The sequence below is a fragment of the Tachypleus tridentatus genome, chromosome 8, assembly GCF_004210375.1.
Source record: "Tachypleus tridentatus isolate NWPU-2018 chromosome 8, ASM421037v1, whole genome shotgun sequence".
In the NCBI taxonomy this organism is placed as follows: domain Eukaryota; kingdom Metazoa; phylum Arthropoda; class Merostomata; order Xiphosura; family Limulidae; genus Tachypleus; species Tachypleus tridentatus.
Genome location: NC_134832.1, coordinates 128,575,241 through 128,582,895, shown reverse-complemented (window position 1 = coordinate 128,582,895; position 7,655 = coordinate 128,575,241).

The following is a 7,655-nucleotide window of genomic DNA, read 5'->3' as shown; positions in this document are numbered from 1 at the left end:
TGACATCAGCAAACAAATAACCAACATTTGGCAAAATTAGTAACAAAATATGACATTCCAGCTAATACCAAATTTATTCAAAAACCAGGCACAAAACTGAGGTCTATACTATGTAAAAACTACACTGACAAACACAACACCAACATTATTTATAAAATACAATGTGATAACTGCCACGACTTCTATATTGGAGAAACAAGTAGGAAAATGGAAACCAGATTCAAAGAACATAAAAAGTCACCTTCACACGTTTTCGAACACTGCAAGTCAAATAAACACAACATAACCATAGAAAACACTCAAATACTAAATAAAGAAACAAACATAAACAAACGCAAAATTAAAGAAGCCTTACTTATACAACAACTTAAACCCAAAATAAACCAATATAAAGGAACGCCTTTATACCTATATTAATATAATAAAATAAATAAAATTATATATTCAAACATCTAATACCGCCCTCTACATTTCGACACACAGTTACACAACCCCTTTCAAACATGTGGTCAGCTTCCGGTCAGTTACCTCTTTCTTTGTGAACCTGACGATGACCGAAGAAGGTCGAAACGTTGTTCGCTCTTCTATATAAAATATTTTCTCAACCCAAACGAGCCGTTTTTGCATATAAATTTCTCTTTATCTTAACTTCACATACGCCAACACACATGTAAGCACTTTTGACACCACAGAGATTTAAAATTATATCAATTATTCCTAACTCTCCTTACATTCCAGCAAATTCACCTTAAATACACTAGTACATTAAAAGAATAGTAGTAGAAGTGGTTATAAACACATAGATTGTCCTACTGTTCTAGCTACTGTATTTTACAAGTGGATTATTTTGTAAATAGATCCCTTTAGCGATGGAACCTTCCATTTATTAAACGGTGGATGTGATGATGCACGCAGCTATTTGTAAATAGATCACTTTAGCGATGGAACCTTTTATTTATTAAACTGTAGATGTGATGATGCACGCAGCTATTTGTAAATAGATCCCTTTAGCGATGGAACCTTCCATTTATTAAACGGCAGATGTGATGATGCACGCAGCTATTTGTAAATAGATCCCTTTAGCGATGGAACCTTCCATTTATTAAACGGCAGATGTGATGATGCACGCAGCTATTTGTAAATAGATCCCTTTAACGATTAACCTTCCATTTATTAAACGGTAGATGTGATGATGCACGCAGCTATCGTCACTAATATCTTCCTGATTACCTCTCAATCATTCAGTTTTTCTGAGCAGTTTTGTAGCTTACAATATATTGTATGTATTGTGTTACTTAATAAAAAAAAAAGACATTCCATACCATAGTTTCCCACTTTCGGGTATGTGCTAATTATTTTTACAGAAACTACAACTGAGATATTGATACGAACATTTAAGTTACTTCCCTCGCACCATTATAGAGTAGTGTGTTGTCTGTCGGCTGGTCAGTAGACAATAAAATGACGTCACATAAGAGACGCTTAACTTTGCCAATTTGTATTGTCGTGACGTCAGTGAATCACGATAATAATTCAGTGCTCTGTAAGGTACGAAAGAGCATGACATAAGAACTTCAAAAGCAGGAAATAAAAATATTTGTTACTCTTAATATTGGTTTTATTTACACTTGAAACAGACAACGTTCGGGGAACCCGCGAAAGTGTTTGTATTTGTAATTAAACACAAAGCTACACCACCGATATCGAAACACAGATTCTAGCATTGTAAGTTCCTAGATATGCCGCTATGCCACAGAAGGCTCTTGCGGAAATACATTTAGTCTGTATAGCTATTTTTCTCACAGTAAACATTTAACTTACATTAGTTTCAGGTTGTATTTCGTCATAATGTCGTAGTGTAAGATGAGTTGGCCCAAACTCTACTTCTGATATTAATATTATTAGTTTATTCTATCATCTCCAAATTATTGATTTATTTCTATACCGCTTACTGTTGGTGAAAAACGAAATATACTAAATACTTAACATTCCAGACTGTGAATATAAAGGTTTATGGTTCACGTTGTGTGACTTCAATTTACCTTTAACCCTTTGTGGTTGGATGTGTGTTAGAATAGTTGCCATTTCATTGTAGTCGCGTAAGAATTGAAAGAACGCTGTTGCTATTTATCTTTCCTCTGCTTATCAGTTAAAAAATTAATGATGGCTAGAGCATATAGCTATTTTGTATCTTGTTATAATATACAAAATAATCAAAACTAAAGATTACCTATTGCATCGTGTAATTTATTACCTTTATGTTTTGTCATTAATGTAAAGAAATGACCAAAAAGAAAATGGGACGATATGATAAATTTTCTGGTGTAGGAAACCTCAAAGTGGGATTAATTATCATATTGACCGTTGTTTTATTAAATTTCTGTGTGTATTTCATATGTTATTACGGACCATTTTGGTGCGTAACTAGTTTACAAAGATGTGTCTTACGACTCCATCGGTAATTTTAATGTTAAACAGTTTATTAATATTTTTACATTGAGGTGATTATGGTATCGATTTTGTGATTGGTTTGTTTGACCACTTACTGATTGAAGTATAGAATAACCGATGATTCCAGCTAGGACTAAAGACATCACTGGTCGCTGGCCCAGAGGGTGAGTGTCCCAAATGTATCTTGCGCAAACTACATGTTACATAGCAGTTATATTTTAATTATTTTAAGTAATGGCTGCTTCTTGGGCTCCAAGCCCAGAATACGTCTGGTAGTTAGCGACCACCCTGGTTTAGAAATGAGATGAATAAAGTGCCAGGATGCTGATTGTACTCACTTATTATGATGTTAGTAACAGCTTTATTTATTAACACTTGACTTTTAACATTGTTAAGTATTATAATTTATTTCGGACAGGTTTCCGATTTATTATGTACGTTACAACAGTGTCAAATAATCGGAACTTTGAATTTGAGCTTAGTAGCTAATTAAATGTTAATATGTATTAAATTTATGTTATTTGCCAACAAGATTGATACACATAATTTCCTCTTCTAACACAAATATATTTTAAAAACAATACAGTTTACAATAACGGTTATTACTAATAGTTATTACAAGTGATAGCTCATATACAACAGTTTTACAAACTTACAAACAGTACTAAGTTTTAAATCCGGTCTAAAACTGAATATTTTATCGACCCAGGTTCACGACAAGCAAAGAAATATTGCCACACATCTTGCTTGAGTTAATTAGTTGGGTTGACCGCCCTCACGACTTCTTTCTTGGCTTGCCTCACACCTTTACGAGTTCACTTTTTCCGGAGAGGGAGATATTTAGTGTCCTCGTAGAAATAGTAACGTCCGAAGTAATTTGCTGATGCTGAACGGTTTGTAATGTTCAAAGTGTATAACTTTCCTGGTCAAATTCTGTAGTTTTCCGATAAAGAGACGTTAATGACACTTATAGCTTCCTAGGCCTATAGCACACTGACTGTAGCTATCCCAAGAATATTATTATTTTTCTTCTCTTGGCTGGCATTTTTTAAACAAATCACGTGAAACTCTACAATTTTCAACAATGTTTTAGCGCGTTTTCGGAAACAGATATTGTTGATTCTCACATTCAAGAATTATCTTTAAGTTCCGAGAGCAGGCGGGACTTGCGCAATACACAGTCAATAATATACGTCACATACAAAAAAGAAAACTAGAGAAATAAACGTAGACACTGAAATAAATTTACAATTGTAAATTCTTTACACAGTTATTAAAAAAAGAGGATAACATCTGTAAAGAATAAGGTTAAACATAACATTTATACAGTTACTCGAATTAAAATCAAATTATGATTACGTTTTAGTAGAAAAGATATTTTATTTGTCAATCGAGTTGATTAAAGAGTGCAAATAAAAACTCCAATTTTCCACTAAATTGGCGTCCACTGCATTAGAGTGAAAGCTTCTTCACAGTTTCAATTGCAAATCTCATTGGTTCCATCCTAGACGACTGCAAGTCCCACATAATTCTAGGGGTGGTTTTCCCAGATACTGAACATTAATTACATTGTACACGTTTACGTTTGCAATTAATAATCCTCTGATTATTATGAATGAATATGTTAGACTTAATATGTTCAAATTATTATTATTATACCAAAAAACTATGTTTTAAGGCTCCTTAAATGGCAACCATGCATACACACTAGGGGGCAAGATGCTTGTTTGGTGAAAAGAAGGCTTATTCTTTATGTTCTCCTGTATACATTTAAGGCTGCTGTTGCCCCTGTAAGCTGTTGTGACCAATAGAGTTAATATAGTTATTGCACCCGTAAGATGATAGAATGTAAACACTTAGATAATTTTGGCCACTATAGGATGATGCGACCAATATAATTAAAATAGCTTTTGACCTTGTAAGTTGATGTGAACTATACATTTAGAATAGTTTTTGCATTTGTAAGTTGGTGTGACTTATAACGCAAAGATAGATTTTGCCCCTGAAAGCTGACACGATATATACAGTTAAGATAATATTTGCCTCTTAACCTGATGAATCTTGTACAGTTAAGATAGTTTTTTTCCCTGTAGGATGACGTAACCTTATACTTTTAACGTAGGTTTCGTTCCTAAAGGCGATGCGATGTATACACTTAGAGCTTGTTTGCCCTGTAAGTTGGTGCCACTTATCCAATTAAGCCAGTTTTTCTATGTAATCTGCCGCTAACTATACACCTCACCCCTATAAGCTTATGCAACCTACATGTTAAGATAGCCTTTTGACTTTATAATCTGACGATACATATACATTTAAGGTAATTTTGCCCCTATGAGTTGACTTGACCTACATGTTAAGTTAGTTTTGGCTTGGTAAGCTGACCTAATCTGTACAATTTAGATAGTATTCTACTGTTTAAGCTGAGGTGCCCTGTACAAATAAGATTGCTACTGCCCCTGTAAGTTGATGTGACCTATGCAGCTAATTTAATGGGTTTTTATAACCAGATAAAAATGAAACGTTCTGTTCCATGTAAGGAAAACTTTCTACAGTACCTTTGAAACTGTGTGTATAACTTATGTTTTAATAATACTAAATTCATATCACTTCACTATTTCTATTCCTTTTTCCAAGTTTTCGTTTTGTGTTAAGATTTCCTACACGTTTTTTTATTTCCTTTTTTATCAGAGTTATTTCTGTTTATGTCACATCTGTTTATATGATATTAAGGTATTCGTTTTTTTTTTAAAAAAACATTTATACGGTTTGAAAAAAAATACAAACAAAAGTATGTTTTAAAAAATATAACAGTCGATAGTTAGGGTAGATAAAAGATATGTAGTACTGTATTCCATATTATACTTATATTGCATTACCTCATAATAGTAGTTCAGATTCTGTAGTCGTTGAAAAGGTTTGTCTATTTATTGTTAAGTACAAAGCTACATAGTTAATTATGAATGTTCTGCTCACCACTGGTATCGAAACCCGATTTGTAGAGTTAAAAGCCATCATACTTAACGCTGAGCCAGAGGGGTGCATATCGAAAAGGAAGTGGTAACATAGTGTATAGATTCCATTGTAATTCGCCGAGATAATTAATCCAGGTGGTCCGAAAACACAAAAATTGAAGAACCGCTGGTAACAAGGCTTAGTAATAATAAGAATCTTGTTTAGCATTGCTAAAGTACAGTAAAACCTGTCTAAGTCGGAAACTGCATAGTGTGGAAACCTGTAAAAGCCGGAAATATCAGAAATTTGCAACATTATCTTAAGATTTCTCTTATAAAAGGCCCTCTATGTAGCGGAACCTGCGTAACGCGGACGGAAAGCTTTCATCTACCTCATCTATCAACAAGTAAGATTAGAGCCGAGTAAGTCGGAAAAAATGTTTTTGTTTAAATATTAATTTCTTATTTAATTAATAATTTCTCTGACTATTAATAAATTATTGTTTAATCAATAATTTGTTTAAATATTAATAAATTCATGGACATTTGTTTATAGTAAGTATTGGTTAAATATATTCTGTTCTTTTTTTCTGCCGTCATTATTTTTGCAGTTAAATTAGGATCATGATTTGTAGAAATATATTTGTCTTTTAAATGCAAAATTCTACTTTTTAAATAATTCACACGAAAAAAAAAATCCTATCTTCCCTAATTTTAAAATTTAGGGAAAATTTACTTAATACCCTCATTTAAAACAAAAAAGCTACTAAATACCCTTTTTTTTTTTTTTTAAAGGCTATAAAGTATTCATGTCATCTCCTAATGAATTTAGGGTTAGGGTTAGGGTCAATTTACTCGTCATTACAACCCGAAGGATATTGCAAATGCAGACGAAACAGCTTTCTTTCTCAGAGCTCTTCCCAATAAAACTTTGCAGATTAAGGAGAAAAGTGATCCGGAGGTCGCTATTCGAAAGAACGATTGAGTGTACTTTTCGTCGCATTTGCTGATAGAAAACTAGAGAATCCATTGTTAATAGGAAGAAGTAAAAATCCGCGCTGCTTCAGGAATTTAATGAAGAATCAACTTCCTGTGGAATGGAAAGCGAATAATAAAGCGTGGATGACAAGTGCTACATTCGAAGAATTTTTGAACATATTAAACAAAAAATGGAACAAGAAAATAGAAATATTCTACTTTTCCTCGATAATACAACTTGTCATCTAAAAGTTCAACTTTCAAATGCTTAAGTAGTATTTCTACCTCCATGTACAACGTCAGTTCTACAGCCACTAGATAATGGAATTATACAGTGTATAAAATTGAAATACAGAAAATTGATACTTCAGCATATTATTGCAAACATGGACGACTGCAAGAGAGCATCTGAAGTGACCATGAAAACTGACGTGTTAGATGCAATTGCATTTTTAAATCATCCAGTCAAATACATAATAAGTACTTTCGAAACTGTGGATTTATTCTTGATAATGGCAGAGATTGTGCAGAAGTTATTCGTTATGATGATTCTAGTGAAATCCAAATTCTGATTGAGAAGATTAATGTAGATCAGTGGTGCACAAAGTCCAGCCCGCGCTGAGTGGCCCGCGATGTCCAACGAGAAAGTCAAACACAGGGAGTTCGCGTCTGCGCGAAGATTAAGCGCTATAGAAGAATATGCATTAGATTAGATACTGGATGGTTCCATGTTTGTGTCGAACAATAAAGAAAATTGAATAAGCAAATCTTGTTAATGCATAGGCATTTAATTATTGGCGCAATGACGAAATATTTCTGTAATTACGAAATCTCACACGTTCCAATTGTTCCTCGAGATTTATTTACGAGCCCTATTTTGGTATTATTTCGTAACAAAAATGGCAGCTAATCGTAAAAGAAAAGTTGACGACGAAAACAGGCAGTTTCATGATGATTGGGCTGCGCAATACTGTTTTGTTCAACAACAGAAGAACGTGATTTGTCTGCTGTGTCATTCGACAGTAGCAGTGGCGAAGGTATCCAATATAAAGCGTCATTATGAGTCGAAGCATAAAGATTTCCACAGCGTTGTCGGTGATGAACGAACAGCTCGAATTGAATCTCTACGGCGGTCGTTGAATCACCGGCAGAACGTTTTCTCAAAGCAGTCAGCAGATTTAGGTGCAGCATGTGAGGTCAGTTACGATATTTCGTTGATGATAGTGAAATCTGGCCAACCGTTCACTGATGGTGATTTTGTCAAGCAGTGTATGA